Source organism: Rhipicephalus microplus, chromosome 2 (genome assembly GCF_043290135.1).
Source record: "Rhipicephalus microplus isolate Deutch F79 chromosome 2, USDA_Rmic, whole genome shotgun sequence".
Classification (NCBI taxonomy): domain Eukaryota; kingdom Metazoa; phylum Arthropoda; class Arachnida; order Ixodida; family Ixodidae; genus Rhipicephalus; species Rhipicephalus microplus.
Window position 1 is genome coordinate 130741471 of NC_134701.1, and position 22184 is coordinate 130763654.

Below are 22184 nucleotides of genomic sequence, written 5' to 3' on the forward strand. Positions count from 1 at the left end.
TTTTAACTCATGATCTTAACATTCGGAAGCTATAAGAAAAAGCGAAGCTCGGACTGTATACGTCTATAGAGCGTTAAGCGGCGTTGGCGTAACCGATACAGCGAAGGAGGACGAAAATAGAGCGAACGCGTAGCACTCGAGCGCTGGTGGTTTCTGTGGCAATATCTAAAGACTGTTACATTGCTACGACGGCGAATATAGCTAAAATTTCGAACACACATGGTGTTGCCCCGCAAGACGAAAGTTCGCACACAATTCGTCCAAGGTAATGGTCGGTGAATTTTTTTAGGGATTGCTTCCTCATATTAAAATTCCATAATCATTATCATAGGCCTGACTATTCCCACAACAAGGCAAAAGCCTCTCCCGTGTTCCGCCAATCAACCCGGACTAGTGCTGCCACGTTGCACCTGCTGACTTCGTAATCTCATCGGTCCACCTAACTTTCTGTCTCCCTCTTACGCGTTTGCCTTTGTTTTGGAATCCAGTGAGTCACCCTCAATGACTAGCGGTTATCCTGTTTACACGCTACGTGCCCGGCCCTAGGTAAATATCATAATTTACCGTTCACTCATATTTATCATGTGCTTTATACTATTGTAATTTCTTCAAATCCTACTGCCCACATTAGCAATAGCGCTACGACGAAGATGGAAACCGATGATGATATGTGGGGTTTAACGTCCCAAAACTACCATGATTATGATAGACGCCGTAGTGAAGGGCCCAGGAAATTTCGACCATTTGGCGTTCCTTAACGTGCACCCAAGTCTGAGCACATGTGCTTACAACATTTCCGCCTCCATCGGAAACGCAGCCTCCGCAGCCGGGATTCGATCCCGCGACCTGCGGGTCAGCAGCCGAGTGCCTTAGCCACTAGACCACCGCGGCGGAGCGAATATGGAAAACGTAATTCAGCTCTAGCAATAAGCGTCGATCCACGCAGGCGGGCGCTTTAACTCTGGTCGCGATCTTTGCACTTAGTGCACAGTGCAAGTCGGAGTCGCCGGCTTTATCACACCGCTTTCACAGGGATGCCACGACCAGTTGACCTACCAAACCGTGAAACTTCACCACCTGTTAATACAAAAAGGCCATGACATCGTCTTTCAGTGGTTACCTGGGCATAGTGGTATAGGCGGCAATGATTCTGCAGATCATGCTGCTCACACGTCACATAAAGAAGCGAACAGCGTTCCGATACCGCTTTCAAGAGCGGATGCGGCGAGGCAGATTCGTCAACTGGCCCGCAGTCTCACACTGACTGAGTGGAACACACCAAGCATACGACGTACACGACTGCACGAGCTCGACCCTTCACTACAACTCCGGCCTCCACCCGGCCTACATCGACGTGAAGCTTCGCTTCTCTATCGCCTTTGGCTGGGAGTTGCTTTCACGAAAGCTTATACCACGTTAATCGGAATTACTGACAGTGCGGCGTGCGATGTTTGCGGCACCGACGAAAATATCGAACACCTGCTGTGTCATTGTCCTCGATTTGCCTCAGAGAGACAAGTACTTGCCAACGCAATGCGGCGACTGGATGATCGGCCTCTTTCTGTGCAGGTGCTATTACAGCAACGTACACATGCCTCGACAGCCCACAAGGCAGTGAAAGCCCTGCTGCGTTTCCTGAGAAAGACGGGCTTGTGTGAACGCCTCTGACATGCGGTAGAGTTCTACACGCTGCAGTGAAATTACTGTCAGTCTCTCTCCCACCCCCTTTTTTCCCTCTCTTCCTTCTTTCTCGTCTTTCTTGTCCCCTTCCTTTATCCCCCAGTGTAGGGTAGCCAACCGGATGTCTTTCTGGTTAACCTCCCCCCCCCCCCGCCACGGTGGTCTAGTGGCTAAGGTACTCGGCTGCTGACCCGCAGGTCGCGGGTTCAAATCCCGGCTGCGGCGGCTGCATTTCCGATGGAGGCGGAAATGTCGAGGTCCGTGTGCTCAGATTTGGGTGCACGTTAAAGAACCCCAGGTGGTCAAAATTTCCGGAGCCCTCCACTACGGCGTCTCTCATAATCATATGGTGGTTTTGGGACGTTAAACCCCACAAATCAATCAATCTGGTTAACCTCCCTGCCTTCTCCCTTTTTGTTGCTTCTTCTCCTTCTCCTTCTCCTTTCACGGGGCAACGCAGATAAGCGCACACGCGAATAAGCGTATATTCTGCATATTCTACGCGCCTCGAGACGCAAGCATTTTCAGTCACGCGATGCAAGCACCGAGAGACGAGCGAGAATGCATGCCATGGGTCAGCGTTTTTCTTTCTTTTTTTTGTTTTTTGAGAGCGTGGCGCAACGAGATAATGTGAATGCACCCGACCACGGTGTCAGTGTCCAGTCCTATACGTTATCACTTTTCGCTTCGCAACGCATCCTTTTCCTGCATGCTTGAGGTCTACGCAATCGCAGCGCTGCAATATCTACCGCTTGACATCGTTTGTATGCGCACTGTTCGTTGTGTTGGTGAGAAATTTCATGCGCGCACAGGGTAGCCAGCAGGTATGAGAACTGGCTAACCTCCCCGTCCTTCCTTCTCCTTCTCCTCCTTCATGCGCGCAGTGCACTAAAGTTGTAACTGCGACACAAATATCACCGGGCTTCTGACGTCCCAACCCAGGCCCCGAGTGACTGAAATGCTAGAGTTGTCTAGAATTTTTTCACGACAGCACCGGAGACGTTTCCGTTTTTGAAAGGATTCAGCCGAGCTGGAATTAATTATTTTAAAAAAGCTTTACTGCACGTTCCCAGCGATACTTCTAGAAAAGGTCGAATCTTGACCCTTGTAAAAAAAAAAAAGTCCGTTTTGCGATATCTCTTATCATCCTCGCCCGGTGAACGGGCAGTGATGGAGCTGCAATAAACGTCTAACAAATGCGAAACTGTGAGGCGGAAGCTTCGGCCTATCGCAAGGCTTCAAGATATGCTAACAGCTAGCACTCAAGTACGACGGCTTGCGACTGGGTGGATAATAGACCTTCCCGGTTTTACATCACTCACACATTAGTGATGTCAGCGTGGGATAAATAGCCCGGATAAACATGAATACGGGATAAATATGTTCAAAAATACGTTTCGCAGGAGGATCTGAAAGTGGGCGCCTCTGGTACCAAATTAAAGCCCGATTCTGTAACCAACACGACAAACTCGCCTGCTTTATAAGGCGGACTACGTTCAGACACTTGGAACATCTTCAACAATAATAACTGTGCTTAGGGTTTAACGTCTTACAACTACCAGAGACACTTGTAGTGGATGGCCCCGGAAATTTCGACCACCCGGGGTTCCTTAACGAGCACCTAAATCTAACCACACGGGCCTCAAATATTTACACATCCATCGAGAAAATACGACTAAAGCGGTCGGGATTCGATCCCGCGACCTTCAGCTCAGAAGTTGAACGCCATAACCATGCAGCGACCCACCATGGCGGGTATACGTTCTCAACAATGCTGATATAACTTCCTACTTCATTCATTCAAGTTAATTACACCTGTTATTTCCTCATCCGTCAATCAACATCACTACCACCACCACCAACAACAACAAAGCTTGTTTGATCGCATCAGTCGGTTGTAGTATACGAACGACGCAGGATTTAAGTGGTCACGATAACAAAAACTTTATGCTTATCGGCACTGACACGAAGCACGTTGCGGCGGCTAGGCGAGCTCAGCCAGAAGGCATTCTCGCACATTTTCCCGAGTTCTTTGAAACATGACAAAACAAAAACAAAACAGCGCTGTCAAGTAACACCTCCAGTGCAGTCACCTTGGACACGAAAATGTGGCCGATTGCAGAAGACACGATACGAGACGCAACTTAACGCGTTGAATTAGTATGAATTAGTACATCCGTGTCCATTGTTACAATGTTTAAGCACACCGTTTAATAAGCGGAGTAAAGTAAAATGTGGCTAGCCATGTTTCACGCCGTGCTGCGTGGCACGACGCCAATGAGGAGCGCTACGCGAAACGCGCGCGCCTGTGTTGCAGTCACGCCTTTGAGAAAACATCATTCAACAAATTTCGTTTATGTCGCTCGGAGGCGGGCTTGGACATCTGGCGAACAAACAGAACTGTCAACTCGTTAACGAGGCGCTGCACCTGCACGGTGTACGTACGTGTGAATGCACGCAATTACTGGGAAACAGCCACACCTCTCTCGAAGCAATGTGTACGCGGCATCTGGACTTGAAGTGGAGCTTCCTTCACGAATGTTTTCGTCGTGTCTTAAATCATCTTCGCTTTTCTTGTAGCCCAACTCGTTTTCTCATATTAAAGCACACTCACCTGCCCAACAGAAGAGGGGAAAAATATGCTACAAGTTAATTTGTGACTTCAGTCAAATCGAAACCGTCCGCGCATATAAAGCAGGAAGATTGAAGGTAGAGGGGGGGACTGCATATGCGTGTAAACCTGGGGCTGGTCTTGCCATTGAGACAGCGAAGTTGCCCCATGTGGTATAATTTCACATCGCACAAAAGTCAAACGAAGTCGTCTCGCTAACTCATTGCTCAATACAGGAAAAATTTCGCGAACTTTACTATATATTTGTGCCAAATTCTTTCGGAACAGCCAATGAAAAGAAAAGCGAAGGACGCAACCCACGTAGACGAAACAAAAAGGGGGGGGGGGGGAGGATGACGCTCGATAAAAAACCGTGCCATAGCTGGTTGTAATGGCGTGCTTGTGCTCCCGTGCAACGAACCTATTATTCGCTATGTACCAATCTATTTAACTTCTTCGCCATCCGAAAATGTAAATTCTATGCGCTCCGCTCTGTGCCATGTGTGGCCTCCACGGCCTGCAGTACCTCCTCGAACCAAATTTGAAAGATAAGCATCGTATCCCTTAGTGCAGCATCTGCCGTAAAATCACACGCAGATATCATTTTCAAGGCTGTATTACCTCACAAATAAGGCTGGCGTTAAAGATGTGAACGCACGCACGCACACACACACACACACACACACAATAAGTTCGGAGGGAGCATTGTGCATGCGAAAGAAATAAGAGCAACGTCAGGCAAGCACACTATGAGCTTCTCTTGTTCGCATTTTACGGCTCCTGGCTTTTTTTTCTGTTCTTCTCTTTGTTACAGAGGGCAAATGAGTATATAAAAAAAAGCAACACGAAGTTGGGGGGCGGGGCATCTTAAGTTGATGCGCTTTCTTAATGTTCGGTCTCGAATTGCAGTCCCGACGCACTACACATAACAGCGGAAATATCTGGACGCGGTTTTTCCCCGCAAAGCTCGCGAACAGCGAGTCCTTTCCCCGAAAGACAATATGTGCACGCAAGGCACTTCAGTGACGCGCCGTCGCAAAAAACAAAGGCTGTACGCATTACGTCCAGCCGAGCTGTTACAGTTTGATGGAGCACGAATGCGAGACACTCGTGGTCTAATGGCTGGCATAATCTGTGGATTGGATGAGTCGCATGGATGTGCCTCGGAGAAGGGCAGTATTCATATGGCCTAACGTTAGCGAAAAAAAAAAAAGCCGGTAACTCGACCGCTCATTTTGTTGTCTCGCTTACGTCCCCGTAAGTGTGTTTACGCATGTCCATGCGGTGTCCACGCACCCACTGGTTCTTCTGTGCGTAGCATGTACGCGCATACTCTGTACGTCCATTAAACCGGACAATGCCGCAATAACGCCACATTTGTCGGGAACTCGGCAGATGCAAATACGGAAGGCCGCGTGGTTTGCGTGAGGCGCGATTTACTTTCTTCTACAGTGTGCAAGCACTTTCTTCCTTTCTTTGATTTTTTCATTTTCTTTTCGTGCACACAATACTGCGACTTGCAGACATTATTCATGTCGGATAGCAAATCAAGGGCGTTCTATAATCTATAACACTTTTTTTTACATATTCTGACCGCTCATGGAGCGGTGTTACTTTCTATCTCGCGCTTCCTTGTAGTCTACCAGTGGGGGTTGACACCTCTCGTGACTGCCGCTTAAGTCCTGCCGCCAGAGCACCCCCCCCCCCCCCCCCTGACAAGGATAAGGACACCAGGAGCGATGGGAGGCTCCTCTCGCAACCCGAGCTACAGCTTCGGACAGTGGGCTGAGCTAAAGCGGTCGACGAAGCGATCAAGTGTTCGGCCATCTTCCGAAGGGCCCATCTCTTGTGTCTACTACCCCCCTCCCCCCTGTCCTTCCTCGTGATTCTCGTCAACAAATGAAGTCGTTCATCTACCTACTTCGCGCCAATGTAAAAGTGGTAAATCAAGCGTAACTAGACGCTTCTTTTTTTTATATATAGAACTGAGTCCCAATATCGGCGCCTTTGAAATGTACACAGTAAACGTTCTATATATGTCCTGCTGCATCAGCTGGTCACGGCGCTTGCGCCTTGATTGATATGTGGGGTTTAACGTCCCGAAACCACCATATGATTATGAGAGACGCCGTAGTGGAGGTCTTTGGAAATTTCTACCACTTGGGGTTCTTTAACGAGCACCCAAATCTGAGCACACGGGCCTACAACATTTCCGCCTCCATCCGAAATGCAGCCGCCGCAGCCGGGATTCGATCCCCCGACCTGCGGGTCAGCAGCGGAGTAGGTAGCCACTAGACCACCACGGCGGGGCGCGCTTTGCGCCGACACAACCTTCCTTTCCAACTAAAGGTTAAGTGTAACACACACACACACACACACACACACACACACACACACACACACACACACACACACACACACACACACACACACACACACACACACACACACACACACACACACACACACACACACACACACACACACACACACACACACACACACACACACACACACACACACACACACACACACACACACACACACACACACACACACACACACACACACACACACACACACACACACACACACACACACACACACACACACACACACACACACACACACACACACACACACACACACACACACACACACACACACACACAGTGTTTTTGCTCGCTATCACCCTAGCATTGCGCAAAGCCGACATATCGCTTGCGCGCTCACCGTTATCGCATCTTGTTCGCGAGAGCCGCTATCGATACGGAGGAACGGAGCCAACGGGTCCACGAACGACGAGAGGACGGTGACGGAGGAAATCGATAGAACGTGCCGGCGTAAACTGCAGCATCTCGTCGCCATCTACAAGATCAATAAATAAGGGCGACAAAGCTGAACGAAGGCGTACGCTTACGACCGCCACGCATGTTCCAAGGACACACAGCAGTAGGAGTGAAACAGGCGTGTGTGGCTAGTTTCTTTCGTGAGTGGGAACAAGCCTCCGTAGGCCATACGACGATAGTAGCAGCAGCTGTGTGTAGGGAGCCGATCATAAAGTGTGCCAACATCTGGCAGATCACACAAAAACAGCAGGCTCTTTGAATTTGTAATAACGGAAATATAAACAATATAACCAGCGCTACCGAAGCCTATGCTTAATCGGAATGCATAACATAACCCAAAGTATCAGTACATAAAAACCACTCAGTAAAATGCATCAGTACACTGTAGCAAACGATAACCACATCAAATTCCACCCGATGCAGAGTGCCAGTAGAAGCATGATTACTTTTATTTTTCTCTCAGTGGCAATTCTGACGAGAGGTTTCTCGTAGCCTTCATTGGTGTTGCTTTAGCACTGTGCTCGGTTGCACAACTTCTGCATGAATATTTTGTTATTGCTGGCACAGCATCACGGTCGATCATCACGCTAAACTATGAAAAAGAAATAAAGGAAAGAAGCAAAAATAAAACACATGCAAGCATTCAGGAGACGAAAAAAATTCACATATACCATGCAACTCATTTATGCCCGTAGCATATCTCAAAACAGCCTATTTCGATCTTCCAGGAGGTATTAAAATTTTCCGCCCAGAAAATTACAGCGATTGACAAACGAAACGTATGTTCCAGTGAAAAAAAGAAGAAGATGAAGACAAGGCCTTTTTTCGGCCAGCGACAAGGCGCGTTTGGAGTAATTTACGGCGTTCGTGCAATGCACGTCACCGCAAGGCACGCTGCGATTCCACATGCGAGCGAAACGTACTACATCAACGAGTATGCAGGCCAGCTTCGGCTTTTCAACTCACAGTTCCAGGAAACAGCCACGTCTCGCCGAACAGCACGAAGGCCGAACGAACGCCTGATTTCGCATAGCGCATACAGAGAGAGCACAGGCTGCGTTTTTTCCTTTTTTTTCTACGGTGTTTGCCAGCGTGTATGCTACATAAGTCTACTAGATGGACTGCGCTTCCCGATTGGCTAGAGATTGCGTGCGGTAAGAATCGAGTTATGGTCAATGCATTGAGTCTTGGTTTTGTTCCGAAGGGCGGCGCGAGAATGGAGAGAGAGAAAGGAGCCGAAAACGCCGTAAATACGAGATGCTGCGGTCCACAGGATGGCTAACAAGAATTGTGGAAGCCACTTCAGTCGTAACCTTCCCGGTGAACAGCGGCGTGCTGATAATTAGACTTGGGACTCACTGATTAACGAGTGACAACTGGCTCGAAAGGCGCAGACGGCGTATGTCACGAGTGTACATTGCTTCGACGTTTGAGCAGGGCCTATTAAAGAGAAAATAAAATGAAAACAGGAAAACGAGTACAACGCACGAAGAATCGAGACAATTGATTGCTTACGTTCTCAGACGATTCTCTAATCGCCGCCATATATTCCTTTCTGGGGTGTGTTCAAAAAGCGCGACCCCCCCCCCCCCCAAATAAAAAAATAAACGCACTGTCAAGGCTTTGAGGTCCGCTTTTTCTTTTTTTTTTAATCTACGACACGCAGCCCTGCCATGGTGCTATTTTTTTTTTTTTTCTTAAGTTAACTGACTCGCATATACGCCTATACCTCGTGCGTGCATCAAAAGGCATCGCGGGCGGCGACGGACGAGCGAGGAAATCTTGCAGGCTCGCCAATAAAAAATCAGCAACCGCGTCGGCGAGTGCGTATAGCCTTCAATACACGCAGTCGTTCTGCGTCGAAAACATTCGATTGTCATCCGCAAGCACGCATGCGCACAGGACGCAGCGAGCGCCGCAGATTATGGAAATCCCACAGACACAGCTTGGACAGAATATATGTCTCCGTTGACTCGATTTATTTCTTTCCTTTTGTACCAAGTGTTAGCATCTTCAGAGCTTATAGTACAGGGGCAAGCCGTTCATTATGTTGATAAGGGCAGGAATTTATAACGGAGTTAAACGAAAACAATTAACCAAGACGGACGCCAATGACGTTATCCAATGAAAGGCAGAGCTTAGAGACGGTCCATAAATATCCCCCACGATGCACCGCGCATGTGCACTCGGCTATTCTAAACGGTTGACGCAGCACGACATCTTTTTCTTCTTTTTTTTTTGCATATATATCCGACTTATTGAGTATTTTTCGCTTGTACCTGTATCGCCCTTAGCAAAACTAAACGAGCGGACCGCGAAAGGTTGACCACGCCACGGCCGATTGGACGAAGCCAGTTCAAAGAACGGATCGCCGGTGGTGTGAGTTATGACGTCACTTTGACGCACGCGTATTTATACACACTCTGGCACGACCGCAAACATTTTTTGTTTGTTCAAACAGACTTTCCGGCGCGAGCGGCCGACTGGACTTCCCCGATCGCGTCGATATTGAAAGAAAAATAATAAACAGCGGGTTTTTTATTACGTGTTGCGTCATTAGTTCTGTGCAGCGTGACCAAGGCTGCGCGACCTTATTTATGGGATATACAGAAAACTCCGTCGGTAATCAGCAGTGAAGAGCACCGGGCTTATCGCGACCACATCAGGGTCCTCTAGCGCCCGTCCAATGGACGGCGTACGCTCCTTCTTCCCCTATTTGAATATCAGCCAGAAATCGAACCCGCGACCTCGCATACTTAAAAAAGCACGACAAGTCGCTGAGTCGATGCTACACGTGACACGCATTAGCATACATGCTTGCGCGCGCAGCAGCCCACGTGCCGATAGATTTGTTCGAGACGCAACTTCGAGTTAGAGGCGTATATAACTTACTTATGAGGTAACTTAACGTCCGAGTTTGAGCCCTGTGTGCGTCCTATATATTTCACCACCGCTAAGCCAAAACAATTTGGACGAAAGAACACGGACAGGCGCTAATTAATAGCGCCTGCTATAGTTAGCGGCGGCCGCGCCTTCCCTCCCTAATGCTGCACGGAACTGCCGACAGTATGAAGACTCGTCGATTCAGTAAACTAGCGCGAGCGGCTGGCACGAGTACCGGCGACGACGCGGGAGAATGCGGCATGCCCTCTGAATGACCGTGGCTGCGAGAAACGTTTTGTTTACCGCCGAATGTTCTTGGTTTTGCAATGGCCTTAGCGAGTATTGCGAGCTGGCGTCATGAAGTCGCCTCGTCTATTAGATAAATAAGATCGCCTCTACGCAAAGCGGTTATCCAAGCACTCTCTCTTCTTTCTGTTGGGGTACATCCCGTCAAGGCTGACCAGCTTGACGTTCAGTCGGGTATTTTCCGAAAGAACATGACCCGACCATGGGAAAACCACGGTGATCGGAAATTTTCTTTTATATTCCCGGAAGTCTTCTGGTATCTCACTTAATCTTTTCAGTGCATAAGTTTGCTCAAGGTGAAGGAACAACTAGCCGAGCCTCTCGGTATATCGCGGCCAGTTGTTGCTGCGCTCCGTTGACAAAAAAAAAATAAAAAATAAAGGAAAGAACGAAAAAAAATGCAGCACTGCGTTTGATCCAACGCCATCCCCAAGCATCTTGTCAAAACTATAGAATCTCGAAGTATAGTGACTATCTGCTGGTGAAGCCCACTGCCAGCGTCCACGAAATTTCCCAGCACTACCAAGCACCGCATCACAGCGTGTTCCCTATACGATATGCCTACTCCGGCAAGGCACCATTCGAAGAGATGAGGTTGATATCTCATTAACTTTGTCCCTCAGACGGTCCCAAATAGTTTTTCAGCTAGCAACAGTTTGTATACGACAACTTAGGAGCATATTTGTGCATTGAGTGCAGAATTTCATTTCAAAGCAGAATATTTTCTCTACAATAAAAGTCCTCTTCTTACTTTAACAACTCCACACACTCTTATTTCACTCCTGCCATTTCTGTTTTACTTTTTTTTTCGCCCTGAAATCAATAATGCGTTCGCAGTTTCATGTAATGCCGTCGAAGCGCAGAGCGGCCAGTTTCGTTGAATCAATATCATTCGATCACATTTTACAAGAACAAAGGGAGGCAGGCATTAAAAAAGTTATTCGCCGCGATTCCCACACCTGTTTGTCCGTGTATTTCACGTTGCTCATGCGAAATTCGTGACAACGCGGTGATCGAATTGACACTATATTGCTTTCGACGCATCGGCTGTACGATAGTTCTTGGTACCAACACATATGTATGGGCCGGTCGTGGAGCTCGTGGCACGACCTAGAAAAGAATCGAGCGACGCTCTGGGCATCAGAATCAAGCCACGGAGTCATTCGTCGACGTAATCATAGCAATCTTCTCGTTCTCCTGTTTTATCAGCGTACAAAAGTCCACCTAATGCTGACCCAACCACGCCTTCTACTGGCGCACCCCACAGTGTACTCGGCGCGTCATTGTCAACACTGAACCAAACAATACTCTTATAATTCCGTGGCATATTCCCCAATGCATAATCGCCTGCACAACGCTGTATACTGATGATGAAGAGAAACATTCATTTATGAAAGTTATGTATAGTAATTATGTACAAACGCACATTCCGTGTATAAGCGAAACGCAGCAAAGGGTGTCCGTGACCGCGGGACAGCGCGCCCTCCCGAATCCTGGACACGGAACTCAGCTGTATAAAACAGAGCCCTTCAATCCCGTATGCGCTGCTGGGATGAAATGGGAAGAACGTTAACTGAACCCCGATCACTGCATGCACCTCACCCTTCCGTCGCGGCATCGCGCGTTCGCATTCGGCTCGTACTACACGCCGCATTGCCCTCAGGCGCCATTGTTCTTCGTGAAACAAAATAGAAAGAAAGAAAGACTCGCGTCACCAAGGCGTGCAGCTCGGGTGTCTCGCGGAATGCGGTTTCTCCTCGATTATACATTGCCATCGGTCGATCACAGAGGGCACTGCGTCGTGTAACGTAATCTCGTTCACTCTCCCCATGCTTCTGCCCAGAAATGAGGAAGCGTGAGTCACGACTGGGTGTACGGAGAGAGAGATACAGGCGAGCTTATCAAAGGACGCCGTTCGCGCTCCCCACTCCACGAAATCTTTCTCCGCTCTTTCTTTCGTTCTGCGAGAATGCACTGCTTCGCTGCAGATGGCCTCTACGAGAGAAACGACGCGCTTCCTCCCTCGCAGCTCGCGGCGATGTGTGTGTACGGAAGACGCCGTCTTATCACGCGGACCGCGAGACCGGATCAAGCTGGTGTTTTCAAGGAAGAAGGGCTGCGGAGCAAGCGCCACGCTGTAACGTCGCAACGTGACGTATACACTCGAGTAGGCAGTAAGTGCGAAATACACGATTGTCCGAAACGGCCGCTAATTGGAAACAGAGGAATTCAAGGGTCTGAAAAGACACGTGAGAACGGAACCCGCATCTGAGTATATACTGCGAACCACTTCGGTGAACGAAATGAGGAAGCCCCTCGCAAGGAGTTGAAGGCATACCGCCACTACATGGAATGGCGCGTCGGTTCGTTCAGTGAAAAGAATCGCGTGACATAATTAACACTCATCGACGCAGCATCAACGTAATCTTTGGTCTATATGGAGCTAGAACCGAGGTAATCGGGCAGCCACGGCCAGCTCTCAACTTAATTGGACGGATTTTTTTTTTTTTTTCGCTCGTCACAGGTCGTACGTAGAGGTTGGTTACCGTATGGAAGCTGACAAGTGCCCAACAGCGAAAAAAAAAGGGGGGGGGGGAGAAAAGAAACAGCCTGTTTCCGTTCATGCGAATACATTATTTACAAGTGATCCATGCCACATGTGTGCTGTCCCGATCGTTAGGACCAAGTCGAAACTTAACTTATCCATAGTAGGGGCATTCCATACAGGAGAAAGCTAAATAGCCCGTCCACATCTGCGTGGACCGATAACAGGACAGGCGCTGACAGCCGCTGATGACGTTTGGTGCCAGTCTGTCGTGCTTTTCAGTTCTAGCCAATCAGAGCGCGCCGAGCCGATCTTGTGAAGTGATTACAGAGCAGTCTTCCTGTTATCGCAGCCATTGCGATAGTGATCTGTTCAGCCAGTGTTTTACGATCGACGTGAAAGCACAGATGTCAGCGTTTACGCACGAACTGCATGCAAGGGCACGACGATAGTTATAGCGCAAGAACAAAACGACGACACAGAGGCCAGAAGGACATTCTTGTCTCTGTGTCGTCGTTTTGTTCTCGCACTGTAACTATCGTCATGCCTTACCAACTAGCCCAAGCTGCCACACTTCTAAGCTGCAAAGGCGCGTTTACACTAGAGAGACACGACACCGATTTGGGTCTGCGGGATTTCGCTGGCAGTGTAGTTCCTCTTGTCGTCGGCCTATGTACTCTGCAAAGACACAGACAGTCCGCGGGTGGTCTCTCGAAGACCCCGCCCGCGCCTTGTCGTGCCCACAGTCTTACGTTGGTCAATTCTGTAGTCATACTGGAAGAACAGTAACACCGACTAAACTTGCACACCTGCACCTTATTTCCAGCCATGCTCCCCGCTCTGCCATTGTCCCTCTCCGGCGACGCGGCGCAGCCCCCGTCATAATCCATGGTAACGAACGATGGGGGTGGTGCACACAATAGGGAAGCGAAGAAAATACTTCCGTTGGGTGCTCGAGCTGCCTATTCAGACGCCGCGGAAGCCTCGGAGAGGGCATTGTTAACTCCCTTAAGATTGCGTGCTTCGTGGTCGTTTGAAGCAAAGACATAGGGGGAATTTGCGCTCAGCCGCCGATCTCCCGAAGACACGCGGAAGACAGGTCTGCCGATGCGTTTTGGTTGTGTTTTCGGTCTCTCATCAGGTTAAATTACGATGAAATGCTGTCTTTTGAGGCGTTGTCGTCGTCGGCCTTGTGTGACCATGGAGTGTGGGGACTTCGTCGGCGGGCGACTCGTCGGCCGATGGTTTGCGTCTGCCTCGTGTCTTCGGCGGGATCATGTCAGTGTCGCGTCGCTTTAGTGTAAATGAACCTTAACTACCTCGACCAACTCGTCCCCCAAAGTCATCTGACGCGTTCTGACCAAAGGAATTAAAGTCACATCGTCAAGGTTGACATATGGAAGAGCGAAAATATATATACAACAGCCAAGAATCGCCTCCAAAAACAAAATTATCGATGTCCGTGTTACACAAGGTGCTCAAAGAGGAAGCACTATCCACACGGCCTAGAGCTTGCAATTTTAATAATTCATGAAGTTACTGTCGAAAGAATAGCCGGTATAACACGACGCGGCATCCCGAAAACGTGGACTTGCAGAAGCAGCTGCGGAGACGTACTGGGTCACTTTTTTTTTATTTTAAGTAATAATACGGTGTATAATGAACGGGCTCTCAAACATACTAAAGTTATACGCATGCGCATATTTTGTTTCGAAGACTTCTGGCCAAAAATGCTGACGAAAGCTTGTTAACCCACTAAGTGACCGGGTGGCCTCAACGACCGCTAAGTCTTTTTTTTTTTCTCTTCTTTCTAGCATCGCTATCAGGTATCGCACAAATGGCTACGCAACGTGTTACATAAACGAAACGCAAAAGCCACGTAATCAGCGAACCGTCTGGCGGTCGATCGGTGCGAACGGCATTGACCTGAAATCGCGATGTTGCCAGTACATCAGTTTAAATGCGCAGCCCCAGAAGTATAATGAGGCGTATATAAACCAAGCCGGAACAAAGATAGAGAGAGAAGAGGAAAAAGCTTGGAGACAAGCAACACTGGCGGACGGTTGCAAGACTTCCCTTTTTTTTGCGCGTGTGTGCTTGGTTTGAAATTTCGTGTTCCTATCACGCCACCCTCAGCGATAAAATCATGCGAGGGCTTGGACCGGCGCCCACTGAACGGAAAGCAAGGTCAGCAACTCAGCGCGGATATTGACCTCAGTGTATCACGTAATATCAGTACGCACTGTACACCACTCTCGGAGCGTAGAAATAAATGTGTGTCTCGGTGCATGCCGTTAAGGAACATCTACATTAAATATGATTGCCTGTCGTATTATATGGCCCTCCGCGAGGAATCGTTAAAACGAGATGTTTGAACTTCATCGGAAATCGCTGAAGAGAAAGATAAAGTCGTAAAGGCAACTTTGAATGTTACTGCTGCAAGTACAAACGGGAACACGGGCAAGGTACATACACGGGCCCACACAAAAACACGCACCGCACTATACTGTCTGTTCCCGTGTCTTTCTCTCCTCCCCGTTTAGATTGCTTACAACATTATCCAGAGAAGCCACGGCAAGAAACCCCGCATCGCAACAATATGTAGAACGCACACATAGAGAATAGTTGTAATCTGCTTGACGAGCCCATACTCTTCGCACATGTAGCTCCCTCCCCAGGTGCACGTCAACCTTCCTTCAGAGAGTCGCTCCTCCCACTACTCTCAGGAGAAAGTAAAATGATCTACATAGAATGTTGACATGCATACTAAGAGAAAGTTGTGTATTATGCGGCAAAACATGGCTCATCAAAAAGACTAACAAGAAGTTTTTTTTTTTCGATCAACTTTGCATTCATAAACAGCATCATCATATATATTCGATCCCATCAATGCATGTAGTGCGTTCACTTCGTGTTTTCTAACATTCTACGTCGTTTTTCATTCAATTTACCGTTTAGTCTCCGCCGTCCATTGTCATTTATCACTATATACGACATGGAGAATAGTGTCGAACGTTACAAAAAGAAGGCAGCCGAGCTTGCACCAGCCCGCCGCGACGTGATCGGTACGATCGAGTGGCTGTACAGATTAAGGCTCACGATTTCAACTGGAGCCCCAGTACAAGGACAACTGGCCGGGCAGAGTATCAATTGACAAGTACTACGCGAAGAAAGAAGAAAAAAAAGAAAGGAAGCAAGAAAGAACGACAAAGTCACATAACGATACAGGCACTTTTCAACGCATGTATGCATTAGTTTATAATGAACAGCGAAATATCTGCGGGTGCATTGCGCGCGAGGAAAAGTAAAATTAAAACCAGGCGGATACGTCAACCAGGTGCGCGCCCAATTCGCTACCCTTAACGCGGGGTCACGGTGCCAAATAAGTGACGCAAAAAAAAAAAAAGACAGGAGCTATCGTGATCCATGAGAAAAACCGGCTTTCTGTACCTTTATTACGCTATCTGGTTGGACTGCAGACGCCAAGCGACTGTTTAATTCAACTGATATGCACTCTCGACACGGCAGATGAAGTCGTTTGTGCACCAAGTTCTCATAAAGAACCGGAATGCAGTGCGACTAAAATTTGCCGCCGTCGTTAAATTAGCCATTCAGCTGACGTCAGCGCAGATCATTCGGTATTTCGCAGTAAGTACATATATATACATGCACAACCTGGCAGCGCTGCGCCCACAAAGTGATTTTCATTTGGGTCATGCCGCGAGGGCTGGAAGTCCGCGTAAACATGAAGGAAGTTCCATTCGTGAGCTGAATGCGCTACCTCGTCTAAGTCTAAAATGCTAGACTGCGTTTCAATGCCTGTATTATTTATTAGGTTCAGTGGCTGACAGCGAAGACAGTGGCAAATATTTATATTGATATTCTGACCGCTAAGGATAGCATTGTTGAAATAAAGAAGAGGAAATGGACATGGGCCGGGCATGTAGCGCGTAGACAGGATAACCGCTGGTCATTAAGGGGAACTAACTGGATTCCCGAGAAGGCAAGCGGGTTAGGGGGAGACAGAAGGTTAGGTGGGCAGATGAGGTTAAGAAGTTTGCGGGTATAAATTGGCAGCAGCAAGCACAGGACCGAGTTCACTGGCGGAACATGGGAGAGGCCTTTGTCCTGCAGTGGACGTAGTCAGGCTGATGCTGATGATGATGATTGTGACCGGTCGTCCACAATGAAGAGACCGCTTTTTCTTGTCTACTCGGGTTCAGAGCACATGCAGTCATAAGCTGCGATTTTGCTGTTTCACTTTTCGGCAGCTTGCCGTGAGGAACTGACCTCTGTGGGTCGTGCAAGAATCGATCTCTCTTGTTAGGGAGCTGTTCTGCGGGATATTCACACGTAAGACGACGCTCGCGTAATCGAATGTGCTCTGAATCACTGAATCAAGTAAACATTTATTCCCAATGGCATGCAGCTGCTTTGGAGGCATATACATTGTGAATGGTGGTCTTTACAAAATATAAACCACCATGCATGAATTCTTGTTGCACAGCGAACGACGAGATGTCACCCGTCTCGTCATCCGCGGCGCAACAAGAAGTCACGGAACACCACCAACAACTAGCCCTAGTTCATCGCTGTGCTAAACAGATATGCAAGAACCAGTGAGCATTGGCGCAGTAAAAGATGTGCACGTATACAGTGCAACACCGATGGCATGAGAAGCTGTTGTATAGGACTTTGACCCAGCTAAACACCAGTGCCCGAGGTCGCTTAATATAACGTTATACAAAGGTCACAAGGCTGCAGCTTGGAGCCATGTACACTTCTTTTGTCATTATACTGTGCCAGTTCTCATTTAATGTTGTGTCTAAACTATTTTCCCTTTCCCTCGATATGCCAATAATGAAAATCTAATCTCGCGACAGTCGGCTCTTCACGACGGCTTCATCTTACAACGGCTGTTGTTAAGATACCAGCAGGGCATCAAACGAACCTGCAAACCCTTTCCCTGTGTGTTCGACGCCGGCCGAATAGAAGCACGCCTTTTCTGCATCTGAATCGCAGCAGCGGCGGAAGTGTGCGCAGACGCACGCGTCCGTGGCCGATACGGCACGCGCCGGCCTTGGGCAATCGCTCACCCGCGTTTCCCGCACGATATTACAATGGCGCGAGACACGTCCGCTGTTCTGGATATTGAGGCACGCATATAGCGGCCGATCTTCCGGTGGCCTACTTCTGTCTCGGAGGCGATGAGATGTGTGCGTGTTTCTACTGCTTCGATATACAAGCGCGACAAGGGGAGTCCCGCAGCTGCGCGAGACAGCGCGCAAATCCAGCCAGCATACAACAACAGCAGTCCCCAAGGACTCGCATACACTGCATCATCTGTTGTGATGTGCTGTCGCTTACTCCGTCTGCTGCGAGTGACGACGTAGTACAAAGCACTGCTGCGCACCTCCCCAAGCTTCGCAATCGCTGCCTCTGGACGAGGAAAAGGAGGGGGGGGGGGGGGATATTCTGCACGCTTTGTTGGGCCAACGGGCGCATCATTACTTCAAAGGCGTGGGGCAAGGTTGAAACCGAGAATCAGAACGAGGCGTTCTTTGTCCCTTCTTTTGGTTCTTCTCAATTTTAACCTTGCGCCAGGTCTTCCAAATAGGGGTACTCTTTCTCAGCCTATATTCAACACTGTATGCACTGTACGAAAAAGAAGTTCGACTTGTTTGTTATATAGTTCTGACTTGCCTACATAACCCCCATTCAAGAGACATCTGAACTCCCTTTTAGAGTGGGTGGGGGGGGGGCGTCACTGTACTTTTTTCGGAGAGTCATGGGACTCAAAATGAAGTTATCATATCTCTTTAAAGGAGTCCTACAAGTGGAAAGTCGGGAGATTGCGAAAGGAGTCGCACATACTCCTTTTCTTTCATTTTTTTTCAATTTTTTTTCTAGTGTGAGAGCACGAATGAATGACCTCACTGCGATGAGTAGCAGACCCCATGCCGCTATACAGTGGCACTCGCACAGGCACCCATGCATCTGCCCAACCACAACACAGCACCGTACCTGAGCATTGCGTGCATGGGATGCCGTATTATCGATTTCAGACTAGCGTCACCAACAAACAGTAGTTGTGGTGGGCCCGACAGGCACGCGGTTCCGCAGAAATTCTGAACTAGAGGAATCCCTCGAGGGCGAATGAGACGGAATGTTATTGTCGCTAGCGCTTAATTCCTTTTTGTTGAACTTCCGCACCACCACCACCAGAAAACATTCTGCAGAAACGTACTACTATCAAGCAATAAACACCCTATAGCACGGCTGCCATGGGCAAATATGACGAATGAGAAACATTGTAAGAGAATTCTGCTGAGAGCTGCTTCTGTTCGCGCGTTTATCTTCGGCCTTGAGAGCTGCCGGTTTTCATGACGGGTTGTCTCCGCATTAGCACGGACATGCATGATAACACACACACACACGGGTGGGGGGGGGGGGCAGCAAACCAGCGCGTAAACATTGCAGTGCCGTCTGTATGTGCCCCCAAACGGCCAGTGGTGCGTGCGGTTGCTTTGCATTACCACATCTACGTGGGCGGCGGCTTCCTGGGCGCCGCCTAAGTCCTCTCTATCAAAAATCTACTGCCGATGCTGTGACACCCCAAGCATTGTACTCCCGCACGCAGCCCAGCATTGTGGCGCTTTTTCACTCCAGTTCAAAAGGTTAACACAGGCACAGATAAAAGGTCAGCGCGGCGTGACTTCCAGGCAACGGGCGTATGTGCTACATCCGAGAAAAACGGTTAGCTCTTGGCCTACCAGAAAGCCATCGGCGGCAGACCTTGGGCAAGGAGAGGGTGGTTTGTTCGCACCCCCCCCCCCCCCCCCCGGCGCCCCCACAAGGACGGCCAGTGGCGCGATTGCTCCCTCGCCAGCAGGGAGTTTTGCCGCGCCAACCCAGCCCAGGACGACGGTGCAGATCTCGCTGCTTCCTTCTCTCGCTCTGCTCTAACTTGAGAAGCCACGTTTACCACGCGCAATTCAAACCACGGGCTCTGAAACGAGACCGAGAGAGCGATACACCAAATGAAGTGTTTATATTCTCCTGTCCAAGCAAAATACAGACGAAGTGCTGCGTGAGAAAAAAAAACAAAAAAAAAGAAACTGCTTCGAAAGCTCAATTGACCATTCAGTATTTCAGAAAGCGGAGTATACTCAGCGGTGGCGGCAGGATTTTTTTTTTTTTTTGTTACTAAGCCAAGAGGGGCGGGGGGGCACCGAAAACGGACGGGCTAATTCTTTCATGGGGCCACAGAAGCGGAGAACGCAGGCGTCGTTCTTTGGGAGGGAGGGGGAAGCAAATGAAGACAGGGAAAATATTTAGGGGTGGGGCTTCAGCGCCCCCGTGACCTCCACCGACGCTGCTTTAGTGAGTATCTCAATAATAATGCCAGATTGTTACCACTACAAAATATTACGTACAGTTATCTTGAGAGCGGTGAGAACAAGTAGTCAAGACAAAACAGGCACAATATCAAGAATACCCAGAATGAGACATTGCATAAGAACTGACGTACTAACAAAACGATATAAATGCGTCAATTGAAAAGTTTCAGTGCCTGCACATATGCTCGAGGATATATCTTGAGGGAAAAAAACAAAAGGTGGTGGTGCTAAAAAGTTTATTTGACCAAGGTATTCGGGCACGTGTGGCCCAGGGTCCCCGCGCGACCCCGACTGCTCTGTGGTGGTTTACCAGCAGTAGGTTGGTAGTAAATATTTGAAGAAAAAGAAGCGAGAAAGAAAAAAAAAACGAACTGGGAAAGAACGAAGAGGGCGGGGGGGTGAGACAGAAAGAGTCACGATTACACGATGCAGTTTTGATGTATACCTGCACGGTCACAGGTGTGCCTCATTAACGAACGGCCTGCTAATTAGAGCAGGGTGCGCGCTATATATATTAGGCAGCACCGGCTGTAGTCGATTCATTGTCGCTCCATAACCGGTACACGGTTTCCGACACCATGAACAGGTGTAGACGGCATTGCATTTTTGTTATGTGATCTAAAGCTCTGGGAAAAGGGACGAAGATGGTATCGCAAAACTCGTAGTTGTAGGAGAAAGAAAGAAAGAATACGGAATCACACTGCATCGCGAGATGGCGTTCTTAAGCGGCTGGCGATAGGGTGCCACCCTGGCTGGCAATAGAGCAACTATAGTGCCTAGAATATACTACACACTGTAGAGCAACTGTTACTCTAGCTGGCAAGAAGCCAGACACGGTGTCACTAACAGCAAGCACATGGACGACTTGTTTTCTGGTTTCGTGTTGTTGTCAAAGAAAAACAATGGCGTAAATTAACGCGACATGCACAAGATGCAAACTATTCTTAACACAAGACGAAAACAACGGAATATAGAACAGCCCGAATAAAAACTCGCTCGCTGGATTCCGTGTCGAACGGTTGTGCCTCTGCAATCTCCGACGACAGCGCTGCAGCTCTGGCCGACCGGCTCGCCCTCCGCCATCTCCTGACGCCGTGAAGCTCTCGCTGAGTGGTATCCCGTCCTCGGACTCCTCCGACCGTGTCCACATCTTTGTCTGTCTTATCTTTACTTCTCACTCTATCCTTTTTAATTCCTCCTTACCCCCTTCCCTCATGAGCCACTGTTGAGGTGTCGCACTCTGATGCAGAATTTAAGAATCACTTCCCCCAGAATAAACGGCACTTCCTTTGATCCCCAATCAGAGATCACAAACTTTCTATGTCTTTTTCTCTGTCTGTTGACATTCAGACGCAACTGTGAAAAACACCGTGGTTTAAATCAACAGAGACTCGTGTGACGGGTGAAGCATTGGTGTTACGCTGCCCACAGTTGCGAACACGAGCACGTTCTGCGACGCGCGAGCACTCAAAACATCGCTGCGCTGAGGGGTCACCGGAGCATATCGCACGCTATCTGAGCGATCCCGCTGTGCCCCAGCTGTCACGGTTTGACGAACACCGCGTTGATACGCAAATGCGCACTTTTCTTACCCAGCACTATGTAGCTGAAACTAACGGCGCACTGCGCCCAGCGACGCCGAACCGCACGCTTTCCACGGCGACTGGGAAATAATTAACGCAAGACAACTGAGAGTTTAAAAAAAGAAGAAAACAATAGAAACACAAGGGACTGCTTTCCACACCTGTCATAGCCTTGCTCCGCATCTATCAATGCCGCGACGGTCGAGATCTGGAAAAGTCGACAGCGTCGATCAGGAATATTATTTTCATTGAAGCACGTGCAGCAACGAGCTGTTCCCTCAAATAAGGCTTTCGTTAACGCGTGTTGACAATCCGGAATGCAATTAA

The 22184-nt window shown here is 48.8% G+C and overlaps 1 protein-coding gene across 2 annotated transcripts in view; it reads right to left on the reverse strand.

The window, feature by feature from the left end:
* LOC119170731 (1-acylglycerol-3-phosphate O-acyltransferase PNPLA3) overlaps positions 1-22184 on the reverse strand; it is a 60730-nt gene that overhangs the window by 37158 nt on the left and 1388 nt on the right. The window lies entirely within an intron of this gene.